Source organism: Ranitomeya variabilis, chromosome 6 (assembly GCF_051348905.1).
Source record: "Ranitomeya variabilis isolate aRanVar5 chromosome 6, aRanVar5.hap1, whole genome shotgun sequence".
NCBI classification, from domain to species: domain Eukaryota; kingdom Metazoa; phylum Chordata; class Amphibia; order Anura; family Dendrobatidae; genus Ranitomeya; species Ranitomeya variabilis.
In genome coordinates, this window is record NC_135237.1 from 538,103,093 (window position 1) to 538,118,034 (window position 14,942).

General features: G+C 42.3%; 1 pseudogene across 1 annotated transcript; it reads right to left on the reverse strand.

Moving 5' to 3' along the window:
- Positions 1 to 4,283: 4,283 nt before the first annotated feature.
- Positions 4,284 to 13,259, reverse strand: LOC143781568 (peroxisome biogenesis factor 2 pseudogene; annotated as a pseudogene). The gene is made up of 2 exons (XR_013216761.1): positions 13,143 to 13,259; positions 4,284 to 7,452 (listed from the first exon to the last, which is right to left on the reverse strand). The product of XR_013216761.1 is annotated as a peroxisome biogenesis factor 2 pseudogene (transcript).
- Positions 13,260 to 14,942: the final 1,683 nt, after the last annotated feature.

The window sequence follows — 14,942 nt, forward strand, 5'->3', positions numbered from 1 at the left end:
CATGAACTAAGCCTGCCGCGCAACTAGAAATAGCCAGGTAGCATTTCCTATTAATCGCTAGATGCCCAGCTCTGGCCTAAGACCTAAATAGCTAGCAGAGGGAAATATAAGACCTGGCTCACCTCTAGAGAAATATTCCAAAGAAGACAGTAGCCCCCCACATATAATGACGGTGAGTTCAGATGAAACAACAAACGCAGCAGGAAAATAGTCTTAGCAAATTTGAGGTCCGCTTACTAGATAGCAGAAGACAGATAGTATACTTTCATGGTCAGCAGAAAAACACTAACAAAACACCATCCAGAGATTACCTTAAACTCTGGCATTAACTCATAACGCCAGAGTAGCAATCCCTGATCAACGAGAGCTTTCCAGACACAGTAACAAAACTTCAGCTGTGAACTGGAACAAATAGGCAAAACAAAACATGGACAAAAGTCCAACTTATCTAGTAGTTGTCTAGAAGCAGGAACAAGCACTGAGAGGCATCAGATAACATTGTTGACCGGCAAGAAACCACCAGAGAAATGAGCTTAAATAGCGACACCCACTACTGATGGAACCAGGTGAAACAGGAAAGAGGATGACAAGTGCAATTCCACAAGCGGCCACCGGGGGAGCCCAGAATCCAAATTCACAACACATGGGGTTCCGGATGAGATCATCTCTGACTGTGGAGTACAGTTCACTTCAAGATTCTGGAAGGGGTTTTGCTCTGCACTCAATATTAATGTCTGTCTCTCTTCCGCTTACCATCCCCAGACAAATGGTCAGACTGAGCGTACCAACCAGTCGCTGGAACAATATCTAAGATACTATGTCAGCCATCTCCAGGATGATTGGTTGGAGTTGCTGCCGTTAGCCGAATTTTCATATAACAATTCTCAGAGCGCCTCCACTAAATTTACACCTTTCTTTGCCAATCTGGGTTATCATCCGTGTATCTTACCTAGGTCTCCAATTAATTCTCCGGTTCCGGCAGTGGAGGAAAGGCTGACTGCGATGAGGCAAAATCTGGAGGTTCTGGAGGAATCCCTGACCACAGCTCAAGAACGTTACAAGAGATCGGCTGATAGATTCCGTAAACCTGCACCCATGTACAAGGTAGGAGATTCCGTGTGGTTAGCAACTAAGAATCTGAAGTTAAACGTTCCTTCACAAAAACTTGGACAGAAATTCATTGGCCCCTTCAAGATCAACGGTATTGTGAGCTCTGTGGCCTGCCGGCTGAAGCTTCCTAGGACTATGAAGGTACACCCAGTCTTTCATGTATCTTTACTAAAGCCTGTATCTCCTAATACCTTCCAGGGACGTGTTGTGCCACCTCCGCAGCCTGTGGTGATTGAACAAGAACAATTTGTGGTGGAGGAAATTATTGATTCCAGGATTCGCAGGAATCGGCTTCAATATCTGATAAGATGGCAGGGATATCCCCGAGGAAGACTCTTGGGAACCTGTGGAAAACATCAATGCCCAACAGAAGATTTCTCGTTTTCATCAGAGATTCCCTGAGAGACCAGGTCCAGGATCGTCCTGAGGCCGCTTCTAAGGAGGGAGTAATGTAAGGACTCTGAACATTTTTTATTTTTTTTTGTGCATTACTGCCCTTTTTCAAGATGGCATCTTTGGTCTCATGTGCACTTGTCTTCCTGCTATAAAACTCCACCCCAGCCTTCAGTCTGTGCTAGAGTATTCTGTCTTGCATCCAGCTCCTGATTACTCCCTGGCCTTGCACCTGCACCTGCTCCTGTGAACCTGTGTTGGAGATCCTGCCACTCTGCTCTGAGTTCCTGCTGCATACACCAGTGTTCAGTAATCCTCCTTCATCTGCTGCTCGTGTTACTTCCATCTGCATTTGCTGGACATGTAAGCTGTTTGCTGCTCTGCAAAACCTGAGACTATTAATCAGGCCTCCCTGTTTGAGCTAAGTTATGATTTGAACTTCCTTATAAGCATATCTATCTGTGTCTGGACTAAAGACAAGGATTTATTCGTGTCAAGTATCCTCAAGAATAACTGTGCTTCATAGACTTTCTGCTTGTTTGCATTTTCCTCTGAAGTTTCCTATAGACTGCTAAACTGCGTTTAATATTTACACCAAGTGTTGTGGACTTTAGTTTCTCTCTGCACCTGTTTGAATCACCGTGTGATAATATAGACTTTACCACTTATAAACCTGTGTCCTGTAGTTCTCTTGTTCCACGCAAAGAGTCTCCTGAGTTATCCCTTATAATTATTACACAGGCATGACATCAACCCCCCGTGAGGAAGGCAATGCCATTGTGGCATCCGGACTCCCAGGATGCCACATTCCCCACTAGTACAATTCAGCACTCCCGGACTGAGGAAACAAAAAGGAAACGTAAACTGGTGAACAATTAATAAAAATTACGAGGTTTTCAAAAATACAAAAAATTACAAAAACCAAAGCAAACAGTCAGCATTGACCAATTAAGTTCCTGAGGGAAACAACGGTCCATTTGTGTTACCCACCGGATTTTTAAGTTGCCTAGGTGGGAATCGCCCCAACCCACCTTTGTTTCATTCCTAGGCGTGTCTATGGGACTCTCTGTTGATGGGCCAGATCTTCGGTCACGCCGGCGGTTTATTTTCTAGGCCAAATCAGGGTAACTATGTACAAGTAAAGGGTCCTGACCACACCTAGTCCTATGGCCCAATTGTCCTTTAACAGGTTATTATGCACGCTTGAAAGTTCATACAGTAGTCTCTGTAGGTACTCATGCTTGAACACGTAAACAAGAAAGAAAAAATATAACGGCACTGCTGTGGGGCCAGATAACCATATGCTGAATGGAGTGCTTTCCGGATGGAGACCACATCTATGGACTTCGGGTGCTCATGCAAAAACGGGGTGTATGCAGCAAAAAAGAAAAATGCAGATAGTACTCACCGGTCCTTAAAACTTCATCCTTTATTCAAACTTTAAAATGTCATGGCCAGAGGAACAGGTTGCTGGGATGTGCGAGCTGGTGTAAGACGACGGCCGTTTCGCGCCACTCAGCGCTTCAACGGGTCTATACATCAGAGGATATGACGGTGAGTGATATACTTTAGTCCAGGACATGCTCCTCCCATCAACCACATGACAAAGTGCAAAAGACATACAACTGTAAAACATTGCCACATTACTCATATCAAAATCTCTGTATAGCAAAGAGAGACAATACATATATCACATTACTGGAGTAACAATATCTTAATATAAAATTGTCAGGGAGTTATTATTGTACCTGGCTTAGCCTATTCCAGGGAGAAAGAGAAGCAGATCTATATACCCTTCGAGACCAATCTTACCTAGTTGTTTCACAGGAATATGGACATGTCTATTCTGTCATTTAACCCCATTGCGCCTGTGTGTGTTCTCGCTGCAACAACAGTCTATGTAAATTTCCACCTCTAGGTGGCAGCACTACTCTCTCCAAGCCTGCAAACATTAAGACATTAGGATCCCCCATATGCTTCTCCTTAACGTGATTGATTGATCAATCGTGGGATGCCTTTACCTGTCATTACAGATTTATAATGTTCTCTGAAACGTACGTATAAGGGGCGTTTTGTTTTTCCTATATAGAAAGACCAGCATGTGCATAAAATTACATATACCACAAAGTTTGTTTTACATGATATAAATTGATTTACGGTGTTTTATTGCCCCCATGCGGATTTCACGATCCGTGATATGCGTCCGACAATAGGGGCAATGTCCACACTTGTGGTTACCCTTAGGATCATCTCTATTTAGCCATTTTTTCCCCTTTGATTATCCAAACGATTATGTACTAAAATGTCTCTCAGTCTCGTGCTTTGTCTGCACGAGATAAGGGGCCCTCTAGCCACAATCTCAGTAAGATCTTTGTCCCTTTCTAGGATATGCCAGTTTTTTCTTATGGAGAAGCGTATCCGTTGGTCCATGGGACCATATTGAAAACAAAATGCCAGGTTTTTTTTTTCTTTTTTCTGACCACCAACATCATTATTATCCTCTTTTACTTTTTCCTCCACCTTTTCCAATGCTGCATGCAGCGTAGTACTAGGATACCCTCTTTGCCTAAATCTATTAAATAGATCCTCAGCCTGCTGTTGGTAGCTTTCCTGTGTGTTACGTTTGTGCAGTTGGTATTTTTATTGCCGTACTTGCTTATACAGCATGGTCCTGAGAAACGTGCTGGGTATCTTAATACACTGAGTTTTTAATTGAAATACATTTACAGTGTAGCCATTGTATTATCTCCATTAAGAAAAAAAAAAATGACAAGCTCAACCATTTATATAATTACTTTAATTGTAATATTACATCATATTAATAAGAAAATGAACAAACGTGAAAAAATATTTTATTATAAACATTAGATAACAGCATTTAATTTCACACCTAGTTCTACAATTGAATCATACTACAGAACAAAAAAAATAAAATAAACACCATACTGGCGAATATTCACACATACAGGATTTTAGCTGTTGGTTTAGCAGCATTTCTAAGTAGTGAGCATGGATAGTATGGATTACACCTTGTGTTTGAGTAGTTCATCCCCATTGACCTAAAGAGGAAAAAAATTAGTGCATTATAAACAACTCTAAATGAGTCAATAATGTATCATCAAGGCCACAGTAAGGTAAGAATCCAACAGATTATGTCAAGGCAGGCTTATATTGAGATTATTGCTCAACCAGATTCAAAGTTATTGACATGGCACGTACCGCACTACAGATGGCCGTCCTGTTCTTTCAGAGGAGACTACAGTTTGGTTTATATCCTTAGCCATGCTACGAGGCTCAGTAATAGGTTGGATATATAGGTTAGCTACCCCCTTTAAGTAGTACACATTTTCCCCCTTCTGAGCTAACTTGACGACACTGTCCACCTTGGGGACCAATGCAAGTAATTGTGGCCAAATCATTTTTTGTAATAGGGTTTCAGTAAAATTTCAGCTGTTTTTTTATTTATTTTACAGGCTGTTTCTTGCACATTTCACTTTGATGCGGTCTGTGGTCATAAATCAAAAGTAGTAGCACACCCCGATTAGACCATCATAGTGGGCTGAAAGATTACTCATTAATAAATTCTACAGCCAACAAAAGTGCAACAGATCCTATAAAGGCAAAAACAGAGTAAAAAAAATTTGAACAAAACCCAAACTGTAAAAATTATTTTGTCCCCAAATAGATGAATTAAAGGTAAACAAAAAAAAAAACATTTTAAAAAAATATTGTCCCCAAAGTTGGACAACCCATTTAATTTCATTACCCCCTTCCCCATAGAGCACTCTCTGTCTTGTAAAACTTTGTACGCCAGTTGGAGATGTCCACAAAAGACATCATACTGCATGTGCATCGCTCCACATCTTGAGAAGTCGTAGGTAGGACATCCTGAAGTACTGGAACAGTAAGGGTGCTTTCACATTGCGTTTAGGCACCCGTTCGGTGGCCCTGTCGAAACTCAAGTCTGAATACCCCTCAAAATGGAATTCGTATGTATACGCCGATGGGGCCATGGACTACAATGGTGCCGGCATAGCGAATGCGTGTTCTGCCATGCATCATTTTTGAGCGTATACGCCTATTGGAGGCAGACACTCAGACGTTGCAACATGAAACTATTTTTTTGCTTGTTATTTGGGTACCTAAAGACAACATGTTTGCGTAAAATACAATAAATGGGCAAATTCATGAAATATTGCTGAAGACATCTTCTACCACTCACAATTTTGTTCTAGGAAGAATAGGGGGATACTTCCACAGTCATACCTTTTTAATAGTTCTTCCTTTCTGATATTTGGCACCACTGATTGGAGAGTTACATAAAGATGCTTTTGGCATTATCATAAGGAGTGTATCACAAATATCCAGTCAACATTGCATAAATACTAAATTATTGGGTGTTCAAAATATGGGAATCCCCACTAATGCTGAGGACGCCGCTTCTTAAACATCCCCATAGACTACAATAGAGTATAACCACAAATGTGCTGCAAAATCTCCATAACAATAACCTACAGCAGGCTATGATTATAGAAATGTGTTCTTCATATGTGGCAATATTAGATCGTAATTACTGTAAAGATCAAAAACTCATGAAATATTCACAAGTCTCGGTGGAAATCAGTTTACGACCGACTTCCACAATTCATCTTATGCAAATTGGCTCTCCTCTAGAAGAAAAAAAAAACAACCTATGTTAACTAAACCAGGGACCATCTGTAGACAGCAGTTCCTGGATTCTGCACCTTTTCAGGGCAGTGAAGGGTCCTGGCTGGCTGAATAAAATGACCGACAACTCTGGATGGAGGGAGAGTCTGGTTCTCACTGTCAAGAAGACATTCCATCTACCTCACCAGGACCCCTCTCTGTATTGACATGGGTATAAATCCTGAAACAACTGTCTACACAAGGGTGTCCGTCAAGGAAAACAGTCATTTTCTTCTTTTTTAGAGGAGAGTTCATTTGCATACTCTTTACCCATGAAGTTTTGCCCGGAATTAGTCCCCCAGAGCCACTTTTCATCTTACAAAGTGTGAACTTCAGAGATTTCAATCTTGAACTCCAGGGGCTGCAGGCTGTGCACCTGGGTACTACACTTAGGACATGTAAAATACATGTCAGCCATGTAATTGCTCTTAATGCAGTAGTAGCAAAAGACATGAGTGCAACCGATGGTATGAAGCATCATAGGCCATTCTCCACACAGGCAGCATTCCTTGCAGATGGTGGCTACGGATGGGTCAGCCAGTCGCAGCCCTCTGACTGGCCTACACCAAGAGAACAACTTCGATTTTAGCTTTTGAGTATTAACAAGAGGCAGGAGAAAAATCAAGAATTCAGCAAATCCATGCCACAAAATTTCCCTGTTCATGAAATCAAAGCCGACTTGAAGCACATCTTAGGGTTTCTTGAAAACGGATCGAATCCCAAGCAATCGTTCAGTCAAAGTCGCAAACTTTCCTTGCTGTAGAAAAATTAAGAAGTTCAAGAGTCCGAAGACCTTGGAGAGTCCAGAAACAACATTAATTATATGCTTCATCCTGAGAAACGATGACCCGAAAGGGTTATTACTGAATATGTCATAGGACCTTTCCTCTAGCCATTTGCCCCCCGCTGATAACAGTGCAAACCATACTTTCTGCTGTTTATTATGTGGTTGGTATTTCGGAGTCTCAGACAAGTCGTTTTTGTAATGAATGTTCAATATTGCCTGGCCCACAGTTGCATTCTTGGAATAGATGGTGTATCTCCACAAAAACAGCCATAAAAAGGCTTTAATCTCCGCTTCGTAGCAGCTCAAAAGTCCTGGTTTGAAGCATTGAAAACAACTATTAAACTGAGTCCAGATTAATTGCTCCAATGCCTTGTTTAGTTCAATAGCATCCAGTTGACTAATTCTTAATACAGGATTTATGTCTTCCATATTGTTTTTAGCGATGGCCGATTCAACTGCAGGGAAATAAATCAGGTTATTTAACATGCAGAATAATTATCCGAATGAAAAGCTCTAAGTCTAATTCAGACCATATATTATCACCAAGGTCAATAAAGGAAGCTATAAGAGCGCAAATTCTGGTTATTAACATTAGAGACTTTGGCTCCGAGTGGCTTGCAGGCCAGCTTTCTCTTGCCTTACACCATTTGGCCCATGGTTTGGGTTCCATAGGGTCAGCATATCAAAGTACCCAAGTTTCTGCACACTTTTTTAAGACAGATTGCTATGAAACTGGCTACAATGAAGGCACAGAGGGGAACATTTCATATGCCAGTCTTCAACCTAAATCCTGCTAGAGTGAGGCGAGCCAAATTGAGCAGCAAGTACCATATCCATTTATCTCCATATCTTCAGCTATGGAGACCCCTATAGTGCATATAAAGGGGTTGTCTCAGGACTGATGGCATTATGCTAGGATGTCAATCTACGGCCGTGTCTATCTCCAGGGACAGCATGATCTGACCATTTCAGATGATGGCCAACCATGTGAACTTAGCAGTTTGTGCTTTACTTGTGCGTCACCCCAGTGATTGGATGTTGATGGCATTTCTTAGTACTATGTCATTAATGTCTGCCCGAGACATCCTCTGAAATGGCTCCGTAAGCTTTATATGCTCAGTTTAATCACAGCATATTACAGGCGCAGGTCCGTACTTCTGGTAACTAAACTGCACAAGGAAAATGGGTTTTTTTGGCTCCTACCAGATCTGGTGCCAAGTTTATGAGTCCGGTGGCATTTATGGTAACAGCGCTCCTCCCCATGTCTTCGCCCCTCAGAACAGTGATTGACAGACTGCAGTGTACATATGGAGGGAGCGGTCTACTCATGAATACACCAGACTTGTAAACCATTTGTGCTCTGCAGGCTTTCAGTGCTGATAGCAACACTACATTTTTGGCTTCTGGCTACCAGGAATATGGACCTGCAAGATGTTAAATGCAGTACATACATAGGTCAGAGCATTCAGCTGTCAGATCTGCTTGAAAAAATAAAATACAGAAAAAAAACCAAAACAGGCCCTTGTTCTTAAATACCAGTTTTCTGATTTCTATTTTAGAAAATAAAAAAGATGGTGGCTCAGCGTTCAGCATTGCACCGCTGGGGTCCTGGGTTCAAATCCCACCAAGGGCAACATCTGCAAGGAGTTTGTATGTTCTCCCCGTGTTTACGTGGGTTTCCTCTGGGTTCTCCGGTTTCCTCCAACACCAAACTGATAGGGAATTTAGATTGTGAGTCCCAATGGGGACAGTGATGATAATGTATGTAAGAAATGTGGCATATGATAGTGATATATCAGCAAAGAATAATGAATAAATGCCAATATGAGCATCTTACCTGCTTTGCATGAACAGTTAAGCAATTATTAATAAATTGCAGTTCTGCATGGAGTATGCATTTACACTGATGCCAACGTGCATGAATGCAATTTCATATGTTTTGGAAGAGACTAGAGGAGACCCCTGAACACAAAGTAAGAACACACAATCTTCAGATTGATAATATTCTGGCCAGAATGTAACCTAAAGCCCAGGTGCGTCCATACAACTACCTTATTTAGTAAGCCAGCGTACCACCCAACTCTTATACATCTCCCTCCTAATGACCAGAAGTAACAATAAAGACGTAGGGGTATTTCTAACTCCAAGATCCTATTCCAATATGTAGTAGGGGTAATAAATAAATATAATAATAATAATTATTATTATTATTGTAGGATTTTTTTTTTGTGTGTGTGTGGGGGGGGGGGGGGATAAAAATAAAATAAGTAAAGCTATACTAACTTCCTAGACTGGAACCGCTCCTCATCACTAGTGTCCTTTGTTTGATCTGGGGAAAGGGTGTCACTTGAGCATTTCAACCAATCAGCGAGGAACAAACATACATATACATATTTCCTTGCATGCTCCCTATACAGTGTGACCCCATTGGGGTACTCTGATAACAGAATTCTCAAAACATACAGTACAGACCAAAAGTTTGGACACCCCTCATTTAAAGATTTTTCTGTATTTTCATGACTATGAAAATTGTACATTTACACTGAAGGCATCAAAACTATGAATTAACACATGTGGAATTATATACGTAACAAAAAAGTGTGAAACAACTGAAATGATGTCTTATATTCTAGGTTCTTCAAAGTAGCCACCTTTTGCTTTGATGACTGCTTTGCACACTCTTGGCATTCTCTTGATGAGCTTCAAGAGGTAGTCACCGGGAATGGTCTTCCAACAATCTTGAAGGAGTTCCCAGAGAAGCTCAGCACTTGTTGGCCCTTTTGCCTTCACTCTGCGGTCCAGCTCACCCCAAACCATCTCTATTGGGTTCAGGTCTGGTGACTGTGGAGGCCAGGTCATCTGGCGTAGCACCCCATCACTCTCCTTCTTGGTCAAATAGCCCTTACACAGCCAGGAGGTGTGTTTGGGGTCATTGTCCTGTTGAAAAATAAATGATGGTCCAACTAAAGGCAAACCGGATGGAATAGCATGCCGCTGCAAGATGCTGTGGTAGCCATGTTGGTTCAGTATGCCTTCAATTTTGAATAAATTCCCAACAGTGTCAACAGCAAAGCACCCCCACACCATCACACCTCCTCCTCCATGCTTCACGGTGGGCACCAGGCATGTAGAGTCCATCTGTTCACCTTTTCTGCGTCACACAAAGACACAGTGGTTGGAACCAAAGATCTCAAATTTGGACTCATCAGACCAAAGCACAGATTTCCACTGGTCTAATGTCCATTCCTTGTGTTCTTTAGCCCAAATAAGTATCTTCTGCTTGTTGCCTGTCCTTAGTAGTGGTTTACTAGCAGCTATTTTACCATGAAGGCCTGCTGCACAAAGTTTCCTCTTAACAGTTGTTGTAGAGATGTGTCTGCTGCTAGAACTCTGGTGGCATTGACCTGGTCTCTAATCTGAGCTGCTGTTAACCTGCGATTTCTGAGGCTGGTGACTCGGATAAACTTATCCTCAGGAGCAGAGGTGACTCTTGGTCTTCCTTTCCTGGGGCGGTCCTCATGTGAGCCAGTTTCTTTGTAGCGCTGGATGGTTTTTGCCACTGCACTTGGGGACACATTCAAAGTTTTCCCAATTTTTCAGACTGACTGACCTTCATTTCTTAAAGTAATGATGGCCACTCATTTTTCTTTACTTAGCTGCTTTTTTCTTGCCATAATACAAATCCTAACAGTCTATTCAGTAGGACTATCAGCTGTGTATCCACCAGACTTCTGCACAACACAACTAATGGTCCCGACCCCATTTAAAAGGTAACAAATCCCACTAATTAAACCTGACAGGGCACACATGTGAAGTGAAGTGAAGTGAAAAAACCATTCCCATTGACAACCCCTTGAAGCTCATCAAGAGAATGCCAAGAGTGTGCAAAGCAGTCATCAAAGTAAAAGGTGGCTACTTTGAAGAACCTAGAATATAAGACATCATTTCAGTTGTTTCACACTTTTTTGTTAAGTATAAAATTCCACATGTGTTAATTCATAGTTTTGATGCCTTCAGTGTGAATGTACAATTTTCATAGTCCTGAAAATACAGAAAAATCTTTAAATGAGAAGGTGTGTCCAAACTTTTGGTCTGTTCTGTACATTTCTCAGTACTAAATTCCTTCTCCACCATCCATGCCATGGTGTTTTAATGTACTAAAAAGGAGTGCAAAAAAAATGGAAGAGTGGCTCATGGCTACCAACAAGGTCAGTGCTTTATTATTGCCAAGTTTTTTGCTTTTTTTTTTACAAAAATCAAGAATGACAAATTAGCAGAAAGAAGGAGCAGGTGGACAGTCATTGGGGAATTGTAACATTTACATCAAAATCCTTCCGATTCTCTTGCAAATTGTGCCTTTTGCTTCGGCCCGTATAAATATACAGAAGATTATTTATTAAGCCACAAAAAAAGAAAATGAGCACAATAAAGTGTGAATAAAAGACAAAAATACGTAAAGAGCAAAACTGCCTGAAAAAATGAAATCTCACTAAACTGCACTGTGTGTGTCTAAAGAATAAGGTTCACCAAAACTTGGGGCGAGTTGTATAGACCTCAGCAGGTGGAGAGCTCCTAAATGTCCAGCTCCAGTTTGACTGACTGCTTCTGGAATTTCGTATTATTTTGTCCACCTATGGTCTAAACATACACAGATAGTTGACCCCATGCTTGAAGCATAGAGTAGAAACCAGGAACAAAAGCCTGGCTTCTGCAGGTAGGCCTGACTATTGTATTGTGATTATGCGATGAAAGAATAAGATTGTGTGTGGGGAGAAAAAGGAAATCTAAATGCTCCGCAGTCCAGAGACTATTCATGAAACGCTCCACTCTGCTACCTATTGACATTTTCTCAACGTCACATGAATATCATGTTGTAACAAAGAATGACCCCAGATCCGCAGACAAAACCGCTGAACAAAGGGAGGTTCTTTCTCTTGAGGTCACTGCACTAACAAAAAGAAAAGTCAAACTACTGAAGCCAAATTGTGCACATGCATAAAATGTGGAGGCGAGCCCACTGCGGCCATTCGCCGGCTTCTAGTCCCTGTAGGCCAATTTAAGTGAGCACCTTCCAAGCAAATGAGATGTGTGCAAGAATGCGGCATCGGATTCCCCCTTCTAGGCCAGGAGTAAATAAGTCAGCACGCGCTACATTTATTCCTATGTTATGATGCTTATGTAACAAAAATAGCTCTAATTTTTGCTCCCTATTACTACAGTTCTATAGTCTATATTTACTACATGCAAGAGATTACTGAAGGATGCAATTGTCATGGCATGTGTAGACCCCGAGCAGAGCCTTACAGAGCATTTATAGCCAAAACAAGTCTGTCCATAAATGCAGACAAAGAAAAAGCTAAAAATGCTCTTAAAAAGGGTTCATTTTAGAATATATATATATAAAAAAAAATCATAATTTCTCCCATAGGTTAGGAGTATTTCTTGACATACAACTTCAAAGTGCTAAGAAAATTATGAAATTGGATATATCTGTATCTACTGAGCCATCACTGCTCCACCTTCCTGTTGGCCGTATCTCCCCCTACACTTTTCTGGCTGTATCAACGCTTGACTAGTACAACTTCTAGCTGTGGCAACTGATTGGCTGCAGCAGTCACATGACAACCATACCGGAAGTGAAGGATGAGGCCAGTTAGGACATGGACAGTAGGACAGAGGTGTTAAGGAATCGAGTTGAGTATGCCATTTATTATTTTTCTAGCACGTATATAATAAAAGTGCAGAAAGCCCCTTTAAGCAATGAGGCTAATAGTATGCACCATGGACGGCGAGACCAGTAACTTCACAATAGACACATGACCATTGCAACCTGATGAAGGAAAACCTAGGAGGAAAAGGCATGGCTGGTTCTAAACGGGTTTGTAGAGGTGAGCATTTTTTCTTCCTGCATTTTCTTTTTATAGAGATTAAGAAACTTGGTAGCAAAAGTTGATGACTGGCTAAAAGGTGTTACCTTCAAATTTCTGGATCTCTTGCTCAAACTTGAGAAATAACAATTAGTCCAAGTACCATAAAATGGTCCCAAGGAATCTCAGAACCTACCAGACGACTGTCGTCTAAACCTGGTATGTAGGTAACAAGCAATCATTTGGATCATGTATGTAATTCTGAATACATTCCATACCTTTCCTGATCGTGTGGGGCGAGATTGTCCGGATACAGCGGCCACTTGTTTACACGAATAACCTGAAAAAAAGAATACGGAAATGTGTCGGTGATCGGCAAGGCGCTGGACATGCCATCATTCTAACATATCATCCTGTAACAATCACACAGCTAGTCCAATGGCTAGAAGTGAGGGACACGCTCAACTCCCCATAAACAGAAGTTACTATTTCTATAAGGCTTGCGGCAAAACGTGCGACATGAGCGGCCTGTGCGGTATCCACAAGGCTGACAGCAGTAGTTTTTATTTTTAAGCTGTCAATACCAAAAAAGGTAAAGCTTTCATTAAGAATGAATAACCCCTGCAGGGACACTACTGGCCTTCTTTAGGTGGTGAACACAGTTGGTGCACGTCAGGATATGTCCCACCATAGATAATACACGTGTACTGGAAACGCAGGGTGAACACGGCCCACTCTAGTAGTATGGTGCAGGTTTAAGTTGTCACTTTATGTATGTAGATCATTTGCAAGTCCACAGTACATAGATTCAAGAGTCTTTCCTCTGGAGGGTCTTCCATGTATCCCCATGATAGTGCTATACGCTCAGGGCACCTACCCAGTGAACTGATGGATGTCCTCTGCCACAAAAAAACCCCTGCATCAACTTTCCCCCTTCCTCCTCCTGTCCGAACTCCGCAGCTCCACAGATCTGCAATACATTACAGTTTGGCTGAGTGTTCTGGTTGCATTAAAGGGCCACTGTCACCTCCTCCAGCCGCTATAAACTAAAAGAGCCACCTTGTGCAGCAGTAATGCTGCAGTCTAACAAGGTGACTTTTTTAGTTTTTGTTGCTGATATTCCCACAATAAAGATATTTATAATTTTGCTCAAATACCTATCTTTGTACCTGGAGGCGGGTCTGAAGCCTCCTCCTAGAAGCGCCCAACTGCCATCAGTCATCTCTTCTGGGGCGCCGGGCGCCGCCCCCTCAGCGCTGTTTTCGTCCGAAATCCGGCGCCTGCGCTGTGCTCTTCTGCCTGGAGCAGGCGCATAGAGCATTGGCCGTCCTAGCTCTGATGCCGGGTTCCGGTCTGCGCCTGTGCGGGCAGTGCGGCCACCCTGTTACTGAATCCCCGCCCCGCAGTGTGTTATGCATTATGCACAGTGCGGGGCTGGGATTCCTGGGCATGCGCACTGCGCTTGTCAGACGCTCCCCCAGGTCCCCCGCCTTCCAGCGTTGTTCTGTGCAGCTGTTCCACACGCCGGCAAGGATACCTGTATATTCCAGCAAGCTGGTGTGTGGTTTGTCTTGGTGTCTGTGTTTGTATGTTGTAAGGCTAATGCACACAAAGGGGTTAATCTTTACCCAGCAACAATGAAAATTAGGTACTGATGTGGCCATAAATTAGAAAGCACTGTAGATCAATATTGTTTGTTGGTGGAGCATTATATATTTTGGCTAGGTTCACATTGCGTTAGGGCAATCCGTTTAGCGCATAGCGCTAGCGGATTGCGCCAACGCAATGTCTTTAGCGGGATCGCGTTTGCCGATCTGCGCTAGCGAGGAACGGACCTCGGACGCTGCAAGCAGCGTCCAAGGTCTGTCCGAAAATAATGCCACATCGCTAGCGATGCGCTACAGATCCTAAACACATTGCCTTCAATGGGTGCGCTAACGGACCCGTTGCATGGCGTAAATTGCGACAATTTCGCCATGCATCTGAGTCCGTTAGCGTTAACCCATTAACGCATTGTGAACCTATTCTACCGCACTGAAGATCACTAAAGGAGGAGGGGTGAGCATTATACCGCACTG